Here is a 20,176-nt window from a genome sequence, read left to right as displayed (position 1 = left end):
TTGTATTGTTCTTGTTTTGTGTGATACTATCATAAACCTCGCACAAACACACACGTCTCCTGTCAGATCTTCTCTTTAGGCCATCAATGGCTAAAAATCCACTCATCCTAAATATTTTGGACTAAACAGATCAAGGAAGTGTTTGCAAAATGTCTACAGATACATGAATCAAACACTGTGACAGAGAACAGCTTATACACCCTTGGGTAGAGAGGTTTGTGCCATAGTGCCAGATGCAGTGTCTCTGCTGAGCTTCAGGAAGATGCATTTGGTACAGTGGGATTGAGTATTAGAGGCAACAGTATTTACTGAGATGCCGTGCTGATAATCTCCATGTCTGGTTATCAGATTAATTATTTTTCCTGCAATCAAGATTAGTATAAAAAGTGTAAGTTCAGATCTTGTATAAAATACGTTTTAGTTTCCAGTTTTATGTTGCTTGCTGAGGAAAAGGGGTTTAAGATGAAAAAAACCCCACCTTAAGTCCCTGTCTTTTATATATGAAATGCATTTGATTTGTGAAAACATAAACAACATGCAGTTCATTTCCAGCAAAATCCCATTGCTGGTGGTCATTAGTAGAAACCTAAAAGGAGGGAGAAGGATTGTTATTATCATGGATCTTCAGTAATAGAAAAGCAACAGAGCCGCTGGAAGTAAATGTGAGGCAATAGATGTAAAGCCATTAGGCTGCTGTGGATAGGACTTTATAAAAGGTCCCATTCGACCTACACATTTGTACTAAAAGCATCACAAGCATCAGGCAATCTTGCTGCTTTTCTATTGACCCTCCTAAAAATGCTACAAGCTGTATTACTTGATTCAGAGATATTGCAAACAAAGGAAGTAAGTTGAGTGAATGCTTTGAGGCCTTGAACTTGGAAGAAAGGTGCTTGAACTATAGAGGCAAAAAGAACATTTGAGTTTTTCCCTGAGAAATTGAACTGTCAACATCGTGTCCACAGCTGGATTAGGAGGCAGATCACTTTATCTGTCACAGCAAACAAAAAGTAAGTCCATTCTTAGAGGTGACTGGCCTGCTGGATAACCCTTAGAAGGCACCAGAGTTCCCTCTCTCTAAGGTGAATTAGGGGTTTCCAATATGTGAAAATCCTGCCTGCAGGAAAGGACCACCCTTCCTAAAGGACCTGGCTCTGTGGGTGATGCTTTGGGACAACAAGCTCCGAGATGCCTGCAGGGCACAGCTAGAGCTCACCCTGGACCACTGATGGAGCATCAAGCATTTACAAAGGTGAAAGAAAGGTAGAAAACAACAAATATATATATATATATTAACATTTATGATCCACAGTCTGTCTTAGGGAGCCTGAGAATGTTATACCTCTCTATATGTATTTATAGAGGGGAATGAGTTGTGAATCTATCATGAATTGTCTGTGTATCTCTTATCTGTCTCTGCACCTACACATACACATGCAGACATATATACACATATAGGTATGTATATATGCACAGCACATGACCAAACCTTCAAGATACCTTTTCTCACTTGATTGACAAATATCTGCCAACTGTGAGGAAAACAGTCCTTCAAGCAGGTAAACACACAGCTGAATGCACTTTGATGGGAAAACCCCCAAATTCACTGTCAGCTGCTGCTTCAGGCATTGTATAGAACAGCCCCAAGGCAATCTATGCCTTAGAGACCACACAGCTGAAGCACCAAGCAGAAAGATGAGTGGAAGATGGCTCAGAGAAGTAGCCTGAGCAACCTACAAGGTGAGTGCTTCTCTTGCTCCTCACCTGGCACTGTGTCTTGTGGGTACTGGGGGAAAGCAAGGCATGAAGAGCGATGGAATGGTTAGTGAGAAACGAAATGAGTTTTAATAGAGAAATCCATTATTTCCTAATTTATGACTCTGGCTGTGCAGATGAGTGTGGGTGATGGACTATTGAAGAGGTGGTCAGGGCTGACTGAGTGCTATGAGCAATGTGGGAATCTGGGAATTGCTCTGCTCCCACCATTGCTACCTGCTTACCCCTCAGGGACTGCGCTGTTGTATCATGGCATACAGATATTCTTTTGGTCTGTATTGTTTCGCTTCAGCATCTCTAATATGAATTCTATTTACTTTTTTCATATTGGAGCCTCTTTTTTCTGGCAGAGGCCCCTATATTGATCTGTATCTATGAAGGGTCAGCAGTGTGAGAGTAGTCTTAAATAATGCATTGGAGTTCGCTCCCTCTGCTTTCAGGGAGCTCCAGTGAAATGCTCCTTGGAACTGCTGTGGAGCCTTCCTAGCTTGAAGTGTCTATGCTGTCTTGTTTTGTCCTCTCTCCTCTCCACCTCAAGGACAGGAAGGAAAGCAAACTCAAGACGCTCAGAGTCAGGAGGACAGATGCTGTTGTTTATTGTCCAGAGGCAATCTTTATAATCAAGAGAGGCTGCTTCTCTAGTTTTGTAAGGCGATTTTGACTGTGAGCATTGTTTTACTGATGCCTTTATGCATCTGACAATCAGTGGCATACTCTTGCCATCCTATCTCTGCCAGTATGTTCTTTTCCCACCTCAAAATGAAGCTTGCTTGTTTTGAATGCTCTTTTGGCAGGAGCTTCACTCCTGATACTGACAGTGAATGCTCCTGACTCCCTGGAGGCCTGGTTTTGCCAATTACTCATACTGAGAAATGTGTCCTTTTGCAAGTTGTCTTGGCAACGTGGGGCTGTGTTTCTGGAAGGGGATGCTATTTAAGCCAGTACAAGCAACGGCATGGAAATGCTCCTTCCATCACCTGCAGAGGGCAGGAATCGCTGCCAGCGTGCATCATTCCCAGCTAGGGAGCACAGCAGGGCTGGAGGAATCATGGGGTTTGCTGCATTAGAGGCTATGGGTGTCCAGGAGGCAGCAGAGCACTTGTTCCTGGGCTGGGGAGCTTGTGAACCTAGCTGGGTTCATATCCACACCCTGCTTACTGTTCTGAGCTAATACTACAATAGTCAGAGGGAGCAAAAGAGCTCTCCCGAAGACAATGACTCTCCAGACTACCTAATGACTGCTTAATGAGTGTCTAAGCACTGCAGCATTATTGAATTTTAATTGCCTTCTTTCTGGCTTCGTGCTATAAAGTGAAGAAGGAGCAATCACTGCACGTAATGAGGGCAGATGATTAAAAAGTAATACCTAAGAGACACGCCGGCATTTGTGGTAAAGACAACAAGGACAGAAAGCACCACCGCTCTGTGCCCGCCACCTCTTCAGGTAAGAAGTACATCTTTAGAGCAGTGAAAAATTGAAGTTGTTTTCAGCATGGTCTGACAGAAAAATAGATTATTTTATAGCAGTGAGGCAATTAAAGTTATACTGAATGAAATCCTGGTTAACGAGCAATGCATGGAAAATCCAATCCACGTCACCAGGTCGGTGCAGATGGGCTGTTCAGAGTTCGTTCTTTAGCGTTGTGCCCTTGCTGACGTATTCTTAGGTTATTTAGTAAGTGAATATGCATTAGTTTGAGCAGGACACAACAGAAAGGCCCAAATAAAAGGAAAGGAAATGAGCCCTAAATCTACAGCATTTGAACAAGGTGCTTAGCTTCGAGCAGCAGCCCCACTGCTGCGCAGTCGCCAGCAGGGGACACTGGTCTGTAGTATCAAAACAGCACAGGGACTATGATGTGCTCATCAATGGGGTAGGTCTTGAGAGCTTGAAGCCATTCAGAGACCTGAGAAGAGCTCCAGCCACTGGAGACCTTGACCAGTGCTGCAGCCTGGTGGCCTGATCAGTTGAATTAAATTAATATAGATTTATATAATTGAAAGAGCAATTAAATGTAATTAAAATGCACATAGATTATCTGGACTCCTGTAAGCAGAACTTAGAATCATAGAATCATAGAATAGTTAGGGTTGGAAAGGACCTCAAGATCATCCAGTTCCAACCCCCCTGCCATGGGCAGGGACACCTCACACTAAACCATCCCACACAAGGCTTCATCCAACCTGGCCTTGAACACTGCCAGGGATGGAGCACTCACAACCTCCATGGGCAACCCATTCCAGTGCCTCACCACCCTAACAGGAAAGAATTTCCTCCTTATGTCCAATCTAAACTTCCCCTGTTTCAGTTTGAACCCATTACCCCTTGTCCTGTCACTACAGACCCTGATGAAGAGTCCCTCCCTAGCATCCCTATGGGCCCCCTTCAGGTACTGGAAGGCTGCTATGAGGTCTCCACGCAGCCTTCTCTTCTCCAGGCTGAACAGCCCCAACTTCCTCAGCCTGTCTTCATACGGGAGGTGCTTCAGCCCCTGATCATCCTCGTGGCCTCCTCTGGACTTGTTCCAGCAGTTCCATGTCCTTTTTATGTTGAGGACACCAGAACTGCACACAATGCTCCAGGTGAGGTCTCACAAAAGCAGAGTAGAGGGGCAGGATCACCTCCTTCGACCTGCTGGTCACGCTGCTTTTGATGCAGCCCTTTCAGTTCGTTTTGTGTATTCATAAGTTGGCTAAATGTAAAATGCTGCCAAGCCTTTGAGAGCAGGCCGCCCTCCCCAAGTGGGTGAGCTCCCTTTGGCTGTATCACCTGGCTGGTCTACGGGGCCTTCCATCACTGATTCCCCCACACATTGTGTTTGGTGGTGTGATGCTCCTCCCCAGCGATGAGCATTGGTGGCAGTGGGTGAATCTGTAATTCCTTCCTTCTTAATGCTAGAAAATGATCTAAAGCAGCACTTCTCCATAAATCAAAAGAAGTCCCTAGAAAGATAGATGTCAAAACACGTGGGTCTGGGGGAACACACAGCCCATAGACAATCCCTTCATTTCACCCTTTGCAGCTCAGAAGGATGTGCGTTTGTAGGGAACTTTATCCTGAACCGACATAAAATGCTGGCTGGGTGTTGATGTCTGTCACTGAACCCATTTGTTCCTATCTGTCTCTTTCCGTGTCACCAGGCATTACTTTGACAGGTCTCTGGTGCAGCTTCTCTTTTGCTTCTCCTCTGATGGAGTTTCTGGTAACTCTTAATGAAACATTTTGGACTCCAGTTTTTCCATTATTAAAGAATAACCTTCCTTCCTTCCTGCTGCCTGCCCCCTTTTTCTCTCTCCTTCTTCCTCTCTGTATTTGATTCCAAGAAGCTTTCTCAGGAGCAGTTACTGTGTGTCCATGTCCTTATAACACTGCAGAAAATTCTCCATCCAAACTCCTGACAAGTGTAAACTTTAGAGGGATGACTTCTAAGAAACTCTGGGTCAATTGTCAGGCTCGTGATTTCTTTGCCAGCTACCTCTTACCAGGCACCAGAACTAGATTTCTGTCGCTTTCCATCCTCTTGTTTTCCTTTCGTGTTTTAAGATCTGAACCTTTCCTTTTCACTTCCCAAGTGTTCTTTACACTTAAAATTAGTTGTGAACCTCTGAAATAATGACAAACAAATTGTTCCTGGGGATGAAAGGCGAGCGTCAAGCAACACTTCACCCTCAAGAGGAAAACACCATTCTGGCTACAGAGACTCTGCAAAGCAAAACATCAGAGGCAGGAAAAGGAGCAGGTTTTCAGCTACCAAAAGAAGGAATAGGTTTTCAGAATCCTTGCCAAGTAATGATATATCTTGAAGGATGTAAGAAAAATGGGAAGCGTGATTTGGGCATTATTCTGACAAAAGAAACCTGGGGTATTTTGGTATTAGCAGCACCCAAATCCAATTCTTTTTCATCAAAACACTTCTTACATAACTGCATTTGCAGCAGGAAGAGACAGGAGAAAGGTCATCCAGTTATTGTCATTGAAGAAAATACACCATTTTTCATGTTATTAATCAAAGTTTGGCACCACAAGAATGGAAGAGACTAAAAGCCTGGACAAATGGCTTTGGAGAAAGACACTTTCCTGCCGTTTTTATGTCTTTTTTTTCCTAGGAAAGTAAAAAGAACTTGAAAATGCCTAAAGTGTGAGCAGCATCAGCTGATTGTGTGAAAACGAGCTTCAATCAACCAGGCTTTCATTTCTCAGAGAGAAGGAGGCACGCTTTCAATATATTCATTTGCAATCAAAAAGACTAGACAGATTGGGCTTCTTTTTGCAGCAACAGACTCGGGGATTTACAGAACCTGAGGATGTGTTGATTTAATGCCAATTACCATGAATTACAATGAGCGGTGTTCTCGCACCTATGAACGTTTCCATTTCTCAATTGTAGAGCGATGATTCATTCAAAACTGCCCAAGAACAAGTGGGGTCTCACTTGAGCACCAAGTTCAGGTGGTGAGGGTTAGGTGAGCCACATTGAGCTGGATGCAGTGGTCCTGTGCAGCCCTGCACCCTGAGAGTAAAACCTCATTGCTGGTGTTTTGTGTGTAGAAGGATCCTGCTTGTCTGCTGTGTGGTGCCAGCCTTTTTCATCTGCTAACATCTGCCTGGAACTCCAACAAGGCAATGGAGACTCATACAAATGAAGGCAGAGCTAATACTTTCTGTGTTATTGTGGCCATTTATCTGTATTCCTATACCCTTCTTACAGGTGCAAGTTACTGTCACTGAAGACTGGAAGCAATTTACCGGTGCTGCTACCTACACACTGGTTGCTAATTATGGACTAGGAGCAGGCAGAAGAAGCCAGGTACATTATGAATCTGGTTTGATTACTGAGCGAGCAGCTAGGTTGAGGGTTTCCAATTATGCTCTCTGTGTTGGCAGCACATTTGCTTGTATCCTGGCTTCTGTTTCGGGAACCAGTACAACAGCCCTGCTGGGTGGATGTGTGTTCCCAGTGGGAACTGGACTTGCTTTGGTTAGCCTGCATGGATGGCGTCCTGAAAGCAGCACACTGAGTGCTCAGATTCTGTGTGTTGTTGCCCCCCCATTTAGCCTCTAAACACCCATAAAAACCCGCTAGCCTCAACAGCAGTTGTGGAGGCAAGACAACAACACCCTTTGTGGTTAGGTGAGCTTTGGGCATTTATTCTCTTGCTCTTGGATTTGCGGCTTTCCACTTCTCTTTCTCTGCATAGGAACAGCAGAAGTTGCTGTCGAAGCATAGCAATGACTTCTCAGTCACCGCTGCTGGTTGTGCCACCACTCTGTCTGCTCTGAGGGTAGGAAGGAATATGCATTCATGCAGGTTCTTCCTGAAGTCAGTAGATGCTGATGTTTTCAAGAACGATCTGCATTTGTATAAGGAAACTTGAAGGAAAGTTCTGGAAATTTCTGGGAATGGGATGCAGATGAGCAGGCACGAAGAGGGAAGAAGAAGAATGCCTTCAGAAGAGTTGTAAACCTCAAACCCAGCCTGGTAAATGAGGTCAAATACTTTCCCTCAGCATTAGGAAGCCCTGAAAAAGAGATGCATTTCTGAAGTGAGAAGAAAGCCTTACCATGCAGTGGGTATTTGTTAATGTTTTAAGCTCTTTTTCAAACAAAACAGCAATTTGGAGTATCAATAACACCATCAAAATGCCTGGCTTTTTAAATCCAGATAGGCCTGACATGGCTTAACTCCTGTTTCGAATAGCTGTTGGCATTAGGGCCTATCTCTTAAGTCATCCAATTTCAGCCAGAGCTGGAGGCAAGATGATCTTCCTAATCCTACCCAGGAAGAAGAAGGGGAAGAAGAAGAAGGAGGAGGAGGAAGAAGAAGAGGAAGAAGAACAGGAAGTGGAAGAAGAGGAAGAGGAGGAAGAAGAAGAGGAGGAGGAAGAAGAGGAGGAGAAGGAAGAGGAAGAAGAGGAGGAAGAAGAAGAAGAGAAGGAAGAGGAAGAAGAAGAAGAGGAAGAAGAAGAAGAGGAGGAGGAAGAGGAGGAAGGGGAGGAAGGAGGAGGAAGGAAGAAACGAGTATTTATATAGTACAAGCAATTTTCATTGTGGTATCTGCTCCCATCCACACAGATGTGCTCACATAAAAGCAATCACAAGGATGTAAATCTTCTCACCAGGAGGAAAAGGCATTGTCAAAAAGACTAGAAATATGATTTCCTTATATTTCCTAGTCCTGGCCATCCATATGCCATTGGAGGTATCTTTACAGATAGATCTGAAAATAGAGAATGCAGCTGAATATGTTTGGTTACTAGGCTATCTGACAATGCAGGCATATAGATAAAACTTGGCTGAAGTACACACTTACAGCTCTTTGAAAGACCAGTTCAAGAGCTTACGTATGAAGTTACTTTTCTCATAGGAAAAATACACAGAACAGTGCAATTCTTTAATACATTTAAGGAAATTTCTACACCATTCCCGTACCTGCCCATGCTCAGCCTCACCAAGGTGCATACACATAATTCCAGATTCTTTTCAAAACAATATTTATCCAAAGGAAAATATCGTAACAAAGACAATTGCATGCAGGAAAAGACTGAAACACACCATGAAGGCTGGCTGTTGCAAATCTCATGACCTTCAAGCCTGTCAAATACAAACTCACTCTAAACAAGATAACAAAGTTTTATTGAGGGACAAAGCCAATAAAGCAAAAGTAACAGCACTGAGCACATGACAATAGCCAGAGGCACACTGATTACTATTTGTTACAGGTTTATATACTTTCACTATTACATTAGTCATATAAATATTCATAATTCATACATATGGACAGGGAATATTATAGCTCCAGGACCTCATTATCATAAATTTCCTCCTCTTGGCATACATGCACTGATCTCCGGTGATTGTGGGGAGGGGTCTTGAGGAGGAAGTAAGCAGTCATCCTCTTCCAAGTAGGACTCCTCAAGATGAAGTAGGCAGTCTTCCTGGCACTGCACTTTTCGCCTTCGGAACAGTTGGACACCCCAGTAATCACAGACCTAACTAACACCAGCCATGTCTATAATTCCTCTGATAGTGGCCAAAGATCAGCATGGATCAGCACGTTGGCACACACACACAGTGTGCTCTACCCACGACCATTTTGTCTGATCTCAGAAGTCAAGCAAAGTCAGGTTTGGGTCTTGTCTGGGGTTAGACCAGCCATGTCTATAATTATATGTCTATAATGTCTATAACTAACACCAGCCATGTCTATAATTCCTCTGATAGTGGCCAAAGATTTAGAATAGAGACACCTCCCTGCAAAAGTTCATGCAGGATGGGCAGACAAGCAGTATCCAAAGCACACAGATGCTCGGAAGGCTCTGTCTGTAAACTAGCTGATAAGTAGAATAATGGTGTGAAATAACTCAGATGTATATAATGGGGCCAGTAAATCATATTATCTCACCACATACTTCCAACACATTCTTCTCTTTCTGCAACCAAACTTAACCTACAAAGTAATTTAACTCTATGTTTTCTGAGCACTAGATTTTATTATATCACACACCCCCCCTCACCTTCTTTATTTTACCTTTACAAATTCTTTTGCTATGCAACCCCATTTTGCTCAAGAGTCCAGGCCATTTTCAAGTTGTGGTCTAATCTTGTGTCCTTAGCGAACTTTCTTTCTGCCATTGTGAACTCATACAGTGGTATCCACATAGCAACACTTAAGATTTGCAAGAGCCAATACATTTACGTGTTTATCACACAGCCCTTTGGGATGTGCAAAACAAACCACTAAATATACCAGGACGTAAATAGTTCATTTACAAGTGCCACAGCCTGAAACAACTTTCTCAGGGCACCTTCTAAAGAAGTCTGGAACTGTATTTGCATCCATACCTAGGGGTTCTGAATGGACAGAAATTAGCTGGAGTGATAGTGGCTTCTGGAGTCTCATGTCTTCATTGTCTCAGCCCTTGATTTCAAGTCATGTGTTATAACTTGTTTTTCCATGTATTTATCCACTGCCTTTCACGCTATGAAAACTGTGCTGCGATTTACCTAAGGAGCAAATCTGAATGTAATAGTGCTGTCTGCGTGCCTATCGGTAACTTCTGAAGCTGCTGGTCAATGTTGATGCACTTGGCAGGCTGAAGGGTTGGGGGTGAAGTTTCCATGGGTTATACTAGACAAAGAAGAGGGAGAAAAAGTGCCAGTGTTCCAGCCTATGAGCTAAAAAAAAGGGTTCTATCTCATGGCACAAAGTCAGAGTACAAGCTTCATACTTTAGCTCATGGGATGCTCTTTGTTTCATGACTTCCTTTTATTCCACCGTCTTCACATGCTCAGAAACTGGTGTGAGATGTAATTGAAAGAACAAGCATTACCTGTGTTTTAAAAGTAAATCCTACCAAAAAAAAAAAAAAAAAGGTTTTTTTTTGGAATTCACAGGTTTTGTGCTTTTTTCTCTTTTTTTAGTACTCAACAAGAAAAATAAAACTTCATTTTTTTTTCCTGTTCTACCTGTAAAATTAAATTACTTCTTGCTTCTCTAAAGGTCACATCACCTGATGTAGTAATTGCATGCAGCTGTTATGCAATTGTTCCTCATATTCCTATAAAAAGGCACTAATTGGAAGACTTTCTTCGATGTTATTATGTGGCAGGTACCTCCTGGGGACAACAACAATAGCTATTCATCTGGAGGCAACAGCTTCCCTGGCAGGAGCCAGCCTGGATCCAGGGAAGTTACCTACTCTGCCTCTTCCCCAGTGGCAGAGTGTGGGCAGATGAACTTTGTGGGCTCCATCTATCTCCATAGCTTGGAACGCAGCACACATATTGCATGCACCATTCCCCTCCCCTTGAGCAGAACCCCTCCAGGGGCCAAACACTGACCGCAGCAGAGCAACAGCAATGTGCCAGCGTGGCTCACTGGTTGGTAATGCACAGGAGCAGGGCACATGGGGAGGGCTCCTCAATCGCATGAGGACAGAGGCATCAAGCGTGAGCCTTGCTCCGTGCAATAGCATCTGTGCCTGGACATTGGCAGCAGAGCATGTGAAGTGCGACCCGTTGGCTGCTGGCTCCCTCTCCTCTCCTGGCAGATACCCTGGGAGGCCTTGCATGGGACTTTTGCAATAGGAGACATCTGCAGCTCTGAATCCCTCTTCACAGGAACACCCATGTTGAGACTAAATGTCAAAAAGGGGCTCTCCTCTGTGCTTCCTGCAAAGCCCTGCTTTGGCTAACAGTATTGCCCAGCCTCCACAAGCCCACAGAACTGTTCTTAGGTCTTCTCACTCCATCTTTACCTGGAATGGATGATGAAGACCGTGCAGTACCCATAGAACCACACAATCGCTTGACTTAGAAAGGACCTTAAGATCATCCAGTTCTTAACCCCCAGCCATGGGCAGGGACGCCGCACACTAGACCATGTCGCCCAAGGCTCTGTCCAACCTGGCCTTAAACACTGCTAGGGACGGGGCATTCACCACTTCATAATACACAGGATTTACATATTACACTTACGTTGCAAAGGTGACTCTAAACGGAGCCTCATAATTTATAACTCCTCGGTGTTTATGAGTTCTATTCAGAGAGGTTGGAGAGAAACAACCCATCTCCCCCCCCACCTCCTCCCCCAGCTGACTGAATTAGGTGTCACTAATTTCCATCTCCTGAAGGCTGGCAACAACAAAATGACTGATGTATACACATGACCCTCCCCCAGGGGAGTAAGTGCCAAAATAACTCATCAGAGGAGCTCCCCCACACTAAAGTGCCACCTAATGCCAACCACGACACCAAAGTTAATTGCAGCAGTCAGCTGCTGCGTTTCATCTGCGAGCCTCGCTCAGTTTAATTAACCTTTTGGGAATTACCATTCTGTTGACTTAGAATACCTGCCTTGAATTTCTGGCAGCGCTATACAAACACTGCCTTGACTGCAGAGTGATTTGTTTCACTCCAAAAGGGGCGATGCCCAAAGGCAATACCTTTAAAGAACAGTCTCCAGGCAGCAGCAGGTTGATCCTGGATTGGAAGAGCCTGGAAGGAAACAACCCATACCTCTAATAGTACCTGGCTCATGCAGCACCGGGCTGGAATTGCCCATTCATCCTCCCCTGAGCATCAGCTTGCATGTTCCTTGCTCCTACCAATGTCTCACGGGCACTCTTCATCACTTTGTGCTTACAGCCATTTCCAAGCACCTTCTTCCACTTGGCAGCTTCTCTGCCTGCATTTACCAATGACATTTGTGTTCTGCCTCTAAAAACTTGCCGGTTGCAAGAAATGATGCCCATTACACTGCAACTTACGGCCATGCCTGGGATTCAATATGCTCTGTCTCATGCTGTAGTGAATTGTCAGACAGCTTGTAAGTCCAGGGAAGTGTCTGTCCAGCAGTGACACATAAATCTGCCTAAGCAATGTGTGCCCTGGGGCTTGCAGCTATTCTAGAGCCAGCCTAGCCTTGGAATAGTTTTGTTCCAGTTCCTCAAATTAGGCTGGCAGAATTACCTCCACCAAAGAAGGCGCTTCCAGTCACTCTGGAGACAGACGTACAGCCACCTTCTCCCATGCCTCACCTTTCTGACCTACATCTAACCTGTGGATTTCCCCCTTCTTGTTTAGCTGAGAAACTCCTGCAAGGGGCATGAGATGAGGTTATTGCAGGCCCCAGAAAGGAACGACAGTCACGGGGGCTGCAGCATGTCAGACTGGTGCTTGGGCTGGACAGGACTGCTACAGCACTGCAGTGCAGGGGACGCAGGTAACATTGCTGTGGCTCTGGCTGGTGGCTGGCTGGGGATACCACACACATGGTCCAGCAAGAGTAGCTGGCCCAGACACACCAGGAGAGGACTGTTTCTCCCAGGGCTGACTTAACCAACCTGCATCCATTTTCCCTGCAGGATGAAACCCAAGCTGCTCACCTGCAGATTAATCTCCACCTGTGCCAACCTCTCCTTCTGCAATCGATGCAGCTGGGAAGGCATCTTCAGTGTGGCAGCACTCAATGCACTCCCAGCAGTTCCCTTGCACCATGTTGACCATGGCCTCCTATCACGCGCTCTGTGGTTGACTTTCTCTCCTGCCTTGGAGAGGAAAATCAATACAGCTTTGTCAAACAACTGAAAAGGCACATTGAAGATACCTTGGATCAATACAACATTGGATTCATGCAACATCTGAGCTTCTCCTGTTAGCTTATATAATGCCTTTATATATTTGCCTCTGGTTTTGGGGGGACTTCCATAGGATCTGCTGTAACAACAGTTTTCAGTGGAAAGGAAGAAGGGAATCACCTATGAAAAAGAAGAGAAAATACAGGTTTTCCCATAACCATACATAATCAGCAAAATAAAAAAACCCCACTTTTCCTCCCCTACCAGAGATCTATGAACTGCTTACTCAGAAGGCTGGCTGTAATTAAACAACAAGAAACACAAACCAAAATACATTAGAAAAGATTATTTAGGTAATTTAGAAAGCTGATACACAGAACTCAGCCTTTCTCCTGGTAATTTAGCAGTCTCTTCAGAAGACAACACAACATTTACACCCTTTGCAGCAGCAGAAAGCAGAGTAGTCTGCTATCAAAGCAGCTGTCTCGGGAACGTTGTCTGATTGAAGTTTGGTGGGAGGTTTTTATCCCCTCTCCAAGGTGTATCAGGCTTGGTGTGAAACAGAATAATTGCTGCTGCTTTGTGAGAAAAGGTGAGAATTTGAAGCATATTTTCAATTCCTTCTCTTGTGGGAATTCAGTTGAAAAACTGATCTTTTCAACTGCAGCATCCAGTATTGCTGCAGTACCATGCCATTCAATGGAGAAGGGACCGATTTCCTGCCCTGTCCGCTCAGACTACATTTACCTGACTGCTTGTGTATTTCCACTTGTTGGGAAATTCTGTGGCAGAAAACGATATCATCACGCATCGGTAACTCCATACCAATGTGTTATTTTATGAGAAAGTTAATGAGACTCAGTTTGTCTCCTTCTGTTCTGCATTTAGAAGGGACGAGGGTTCAAAAGGGCCCTTGCTTCGTCTATGTGATCTGTTTCCTACAAACAGAGCCGGTCACAATTCCAGAGAGTGAATTTGCAGCACTTACTTTGCCAGGGAGAACATCTCATTGCTTGGTTGTTTTCCTAAATAAACACAAGCTTTGATTCCCCAGTCCACCTACACTCTGCTTTGTCAATGGAGTCACAACAGAACAGCACTGCTTTTATCAAGGGACAATCATGCTTATTGCAGTCTACCGCTAAGCACCGTGATTTCTTCCAGTCCTTCTAGCTAACAAAATTCTTTATTTTAGGGTAATATTCATCCCTCCCTGCCTTCCTCCAGCCCAAGATAGTCCCCAGGGTTAGAGTAGAGGTTTGCATCTTAACAAAAGCGATGGGTCACTTCTCTTCCCAAATACCCTAGATGAGCTGAGTCATCCCATCCCATCCCGTCCCATCCTGTCCCATCCCATCCCATCCCATGTGTCTTAGTAAGAAGCATTTAGCTGGGTTGTTCAGGCTTTAGTTTTTCATATAAAGATGTAAGAAAAGCCCCAGTTGACATTCTGGAGCCATCTACATTAATTATGTACCTAATTCTCATTGCTGTGCAAAGAGAGACAAACTCCTGAGCTCCCTGGAGTTCAGCCCCGTTTGACGCTCGTCTGCACACGCTTTGTCTGCTCAGCTCACCACAACTCACCCTGCCACACCTTCCAGGAAATCCTCTCTGAATACCAGCCAGAATCAAAGCCCCTCTACCATTTCCATCACCCTTTGTTGTGCCGCCTCGGATTAGACTCCTACCTTCCCCAAACCCACTCCATTTATGACCTTTTGCAGTTTATTTTCCATCGCCTTTCAGTTAAATAACAGCAGTGAGTGCATGAAACTTGAAGGCTGCTCTGGAGATGATGGATGAGGCTCCCCACGCTCTCCACTGCTTGCAGCCCATGAGTCACTTGCTAATTTTCTCAGCTAAAACTGACAGACAATTACCAGGCATCTCATCACAGCCAAACACAAACTGCTGCCTACAGCACTGTCTCTAAAAGCTTTAATATCTTATTGCTGCTGCTTTGGGCTCTTGCTCTCTTTCCTCTCTTTGGGTTACGGTATTTTATATCTAATATTGCACAGCGCAGTGCATCTTGCATCTTTGCTGCTCCAAATCTTCCTTTTGTATCTGCTCCTTTACAGCACATTACTCAAGAGTTATCCTGTTAGGAGCTTTATGGAAATATTGCAAGAAACCACATTATTGGTGGGTATTTTTAAAGGGTCTTTGTGAAAGGAACACAGCGGCTCTCCCAGTTCCTTTGTTATTGCAGATTATTATGTTTAATGTAAATCTAGGACTTCTAGTTTAGTGCAATATCTAACCAAAATCCCAGAGCTTCCACCACTCCCCAAGTCCTTTGGCAGGACTCTCAGCTTCAGGAGACAGTGTTACACTGCCCAAATGCTAGAAGGTCATTTTACCCCTCAGTAGGAAGGCCTGTGATGGTCTACACCTGTAGTAAAGCCTTCCTCATTGTGCCTGGTGCTAAGGGCAGCCCTGTGTTCTTGTAGCCTTGGCTGTGACAGCACCACCAGCAGACCCTGCCTGCCTGTCACTGGGACCACCAGCTCCTTACGGCTCAGGAATGGACCCTGTGTTCTACCAGTAACTGATATAGGGGAAGCTTTTCAGGGCCATCCTAGTTCAACCTAATAGCAGAGGATAACTGGCTCGTGATCTACTGCAACGAAGGCCATGGGTTGTTTCATGCCCATTGAGAAAGTCCTCAGTCACCCAGCCCTTGTAAGGGCTTTCAAAATACTGTATAATGGTCCCAAACCTGGGACATCGAAGCCAAGAGGACCAATCTGATGTCCGCTTTTGATTCTTTTCAAACTGAGCAAATGACCCATTTAAAATGCATGATCTTCCCTTGCAGAGAGTGCTCCAGCTTTGGAGAAATGAGGTACCATGCTGTTTTAACTGCCAACATCTTCTTTGGTAGGGTGAACAACACACATCTGTGCAGCCACTCAAAGCTAAAATGATCTCAGGAGCCAGTGACACTTTCTGTTCCCCAGGAGAGCCCTGAGTTCTGCCATCTGATTTCATCGTATTCTCTGGATGCTGCCATCTCCTTCTCTGCTTTTTAACTCTTTTGAGATATGAAATCCCCGTTATTTAGACAGCAGAAATAGCAGCGGCTAGCTGTGAACAGCCCCAGATGGGCTTCAGAAGCTGAAAAAGCTGTGTGTTAAAATAGACAAGTCCTTTAGCCTCTACTGCTTAAGCCTATTTCAGACTAAAAGTTATCCCTAGCCATCTCAAAACCATTCTTCATTCCTGGTGTTTATTTCCACTCCTTTGGCCATAATTGTCAGAGAAGAAGCATACCTCTTTGGTAAAAGGCTGTTCTTCTCAGTGATGCTCTTCTCAATGATTCTTCCCCATCCATTTGTCCTTGTGGCTCCTTCTACACCTGCGTCCGCTGAACTACATCTTCAACACCGGCAATCAGAGCTGCAGAAAATACTCCGTGCTTTGGTCTCCCTGCTGAAAACACCTGGAAGCCAAATCTTGCTGTAAGGCATAAAATGTAGAGGAGTGCAAAAGATAACCAAGACCAGGCATAATTTGGGAGTAAAAATATGATGTTAATTAACACACCTCTTGTTCTTGGCTAGATCTTAACAGCTAGCAAGAACTCAGACACTAGAAATGCTTCCTGTTCTTATTTACTCGGCTAAAATTAGCTGTCAGTGTTAAAGCATCCTAGCACTTCATCCTAGCACTTCTGTATTCTGTATGTGTGCATACATATATATATATATACATATACACATAATGTGTGTATATCATATATATACACACATGGAAAATGCATACAAAAGATGTATGTCGATATGTGTGTGACTGCATACATATGCATGCATAGACACAGATAAATGTGTAAATGAACACATATAAGTGCTTCACAGTGCTATTTTACATGAAGTAGAACATACAACCAACAGCTGCTATGCAACAAATTAACATACAGTGTGTCTTACACCAGGAAACTTCCTTGCAGAAGTAACAGCTCATCTGTATGGTGTTCACTCACCCCAACATCTCTAACTGTATAAAAATTGAGCTGTCACTTAAACCATCTTTAAACCAAGCTGATTAAATCCTCTCCCTCCACCTGCAATGCATAAGCAGCACTTGGCAATCGTGTATGGTTCATTCTCATGAAGTATTGATGTCACAAGCATTTATTGCTAGGGTAATCAGAGGAGAAAGGTTACTGTCTATGTATGTGCACATTCATATGGATGACTTCTGCCTATTCTTTGCGTCCCCCCCTTTGATTCCCCCACACATCAAAAGGCTTGCGGAGGACCCAGCTGAGCAGCCGCCTGCGGTGTGAAGGCGCTCCAAGGTAGTTTGCTGTCTTATCACAATGGCACAGAGAAGGCGGGTGGCCCTCCCAGCTGGGCTTTCTGCAAAAGACTGCTTCAGAATGCTTGTTTAAATTCCAGCGCTCCCCAGGAAAACGTAGAGCCCTTCCTTTAATGTGCCTGGTTTTGTTAACACGTTGTCCCAGGCTGGCGAGCCGTGCCAATCCCCTATTATTTCATGTGGGCTCGGTGCGCTTGTATCCCTGCTGAGCACAAGGGGTGGCCAAGGGCAGCGGAGAGGGAGCTGGATGCATCCCCGGTTTCTGTGTGAGCCAAGTCTCGCTATAGCTTAGAGCTGCCAAAGGAGCTGCTCCAGCCTACAGCCCTGCCAGAGCATCTTGATGGATTTCTGCCCCATTGTGCCTCTGTCTGTCCCATGTGTTTCTGGTCTTTGAGACACAGACTGATGAGAAGATACTTGCCCCTTCTGACCAGAGCCAGCCCTCTTTATCAAGCCAGAGCATGGCAGCATGATGAATCGAACCAAACTCATATCATTTTGGAGCTATCAGAGACCAAATACAGGCACAAAGATACAGGGAGCATGAGGGTGACAGGGGGAATGAGACAAATGGGAGGGCTTTGTTTCTTCATGGTTAACATCAACCAGTGCAAATCACCCTTTGTACCAGTACAGGTTGGGGGTTGACCTGCTGGAAAGTAGCGAAGGGGAAAGGGACCTGGGGGTCCTGGTGGATAGGAGGATGACCATGAGCCAGCAATGTGCTCTTGTGGCCAAGAAGGCAAATGGCATCTTAGGGTGCATTAGAAAGGGAGTGGTTAGTAGGTCAAGAGAGGTTCTCCTCCCCCTCTACTCAGCCTTGGTGAGGCCGCATCTGGAATATTGCGTCCAGTTCTGGGCCCCTCTGTTCAAGAAGGACAGGGAATTGCTTGAAGGAGTCCAGCGCAGAGCCATGAAGATGATTAAGGGAGTGGAACATCTCCCTTATGAGGAGAGGCTGAGGGAGCTGGGTCTCTTTAGCTTGGAGAAGAGGAGACTGAGGGGTGACCTCATCAATGTTTACAAATATGTAAAGGGTAGGTGTCAGGATGATGGAGCTAGGCTTTTTTCAGTGATATCCAGTGATAGGACAAGGGGCAATGGGTGTAAACTGGAACATAGGAAGTTCCACGTTAACATCAGGAAGAACTTTTTTACTGTAAGAGTGACAGAGCACTGGAACAGGTTGCCCAGGGGGGTTGTGGAGTCTCCTACACTGGAGATATTCAAGGCCCGCCTGGACAAGTTCCTGTGTGATGTACTGTAGGTTACCCTGCTCTTGCAGGGGGGTTGGACTAGATGATCTTTTTAGGTCCCTTCCAACCCTTGGGATTCTGTGATTCTGTGATGTGGTCCAGCACAACCAGTTGACCACCCCAGGCAGATGCGGACTACACCCTTTCCTGACTCTTACTCCTGTAGCCTCTTTTCATCTATCCTGTTCTCTGGGCTGTCTGCACAGTTGGGTCACTTCCTACTTCAGACTTGACTCGAAGTGGGAGTGTGACTGCACTCTAGGGTGGAAATAAGCCTTGCCTTGATAAATACAGCATAATGAAAGGAAAAACCCAACCAACCAAACCTAACAAATCCCACACAGGACCCCACAATCCTGTGAACTTGGGAACTGGCATTTATCTGAGACCGATCTTCCTGGAACTGGCTTCAAAACCATCAAATCCAGCAAGTCTGTGACTAAGTTATGAGAACACAAAAATACTGTTTATTCCAAGAAGCCCCATTGCCGGAGTCAGAGGGAAGATGGTGCTGACTCTGATCAAAGGAAGGCAGAGGTACTGATCACTGGAAGGTACTTCTGATTGCCCAAATGGCATTGGACAAAACCAATTTTTCTCTTCATTGACTGACACTGACTCTGAACACCAAGTAACTGCAACCAAAACCGGTGCCATTATCAGGGACATGAATAAAATCAAGAGCGTAAAGCAGAGACGTAACACGCGGCGCTTTTTAAAGGCAGCCGTAACAACAAGCGTCTGGAGGGAATCTAACCAGATGGAGCTCAGAAGTAGCAGAAACGAACAATTATTTTGAGTCGTGTAGAGGAAAAATGTTATGTGTAATGAAAACTGGGGGGGGTGGTGGGGGGGGTGGAGTTACAATACAATAGCCTCAAAAAGTACATCCTCACCATAAAAGTATCTAGGAAACAGTTAGGAAACAGATACAAACACTAGTCCTACTTTCTTTGTAGAAGTATGGAGTATTAATGGCCCTTGAATCACAGCCCTGTACAACAGAACTCTCTTAAAGACAGCCTTTCAGAGCAGTGGGCAAGGCTCCGGGTCCATTCTGTGATCTTCTTCAGCAGAAGTAAGTTTCTCTCAACTTCTGCCCTGAGCAGGTAGGTTCCCAAAGCAAGGCTTCACTGCATCCTTTCTAAATGCCATAACATGGTTCTAATTTGCTTTGACCGCAACCTAGCCTGGGTTGCCATTGAAGGATGTGATGCCACCAAACAGACACTATTCAGCACAGCTGAAACAGCAGAAGGGAACATAACCCATCAGAGCAGACACATCCCTACCCGGCTCCCTCTGATACATGAGGATGGGTACAGTTTTTAGCCATGTGCAGTGCATGGGGCTGACAGTGGCTCATTTTGGAAGGGTGGGTAAAACACCATCCTCACCTAAAGGACCCTGGCAAAAACCTTACAAAGACCCAACAGGAAATTTCTTCCCTTAAGGTACCGCCTTGAGACACATCCCCACAGGAGAAAGTGGTTCCTGATGGGGGGGAAGAGGAAAGGATGAAATCCTTGGGAGCACATGGTACAGTGATAAGTGGGGCAAGCACTTACTAGCAATGACAGAAATTAATCATGGAATCACAGACTGGTTTGGGTTGGAAAGGACCTTAAGGTCATCCAGTTCCAACCCCAGGGACAAAAATTAAAGATGCCTCTTCAGAGAGTTCTTTGCAGTGCAATTTCCTGCTACTCAATGCAGCAAAAATGTTTTCAGCATCCAGC

General features: G+C 44.9%; 2 long non-coding RNA genes across 2 annotated transcripts; one reads left to right on the top strand and one right to left on the bottom strand.

Annotated features, from left to right (window-relative positions):
• Positions 1 to 1,670: 1,670 nt before the first annotated feature.
• LOC136009105 (uncharacterized) lies at positions 1,671 to 7,598 on the top strand. Its single transcript, XR_010610331.1, has 3 exons — positions 1,671 to 1,740; positions 6,486 to 6,584; positions 6,976 to 7,598. It is a non-coding gene; the product is annotated as an uncharacterized LOC136009105 (long non-coding RNA).
• A 4,021-nt stretch (positions 7,599 to 11,619) lies between these two features.
• On the bottom strand, positions 11,620 to 16,270 carry LOC136009104 (uncharacterized). The gene is made up of 3 exons (XR_010610330.1): positions 16,135 to 16,270; positions 12,664 to 13,035; positions 11,620 to 11,773 (listed from the first exon to the last, which is right to left on the bottom strand). It is a non-coding gene; the product is annotated as an uncharacterized LOC136009104 (long non-coding RNA).
• Between the last annotated feature and the right edge of the window lie 3,906 nt (positions 16,271 to 20,176).

The sequence above is a fragment of the Lathamus discolor genome, chromosome 2 (assembly GCF_037157495.1).
Source record: "Lathamus discolor isolate bLatDis1 chromosome 2, bLatDis1.hap1, whole genome shotgun sequence".
Taxonomy (NCBI): domain Eukaryota; kingdom Metazoa; phylum Chordata; class Aves; order Psittaciformes; family Psittacidae; genus Lathamus; species Lathamus discolor.
Note: the sequence above shows the minus strand (reverse complement) of the source record. Positions and strands in the feature narration are given on the sequence as shown.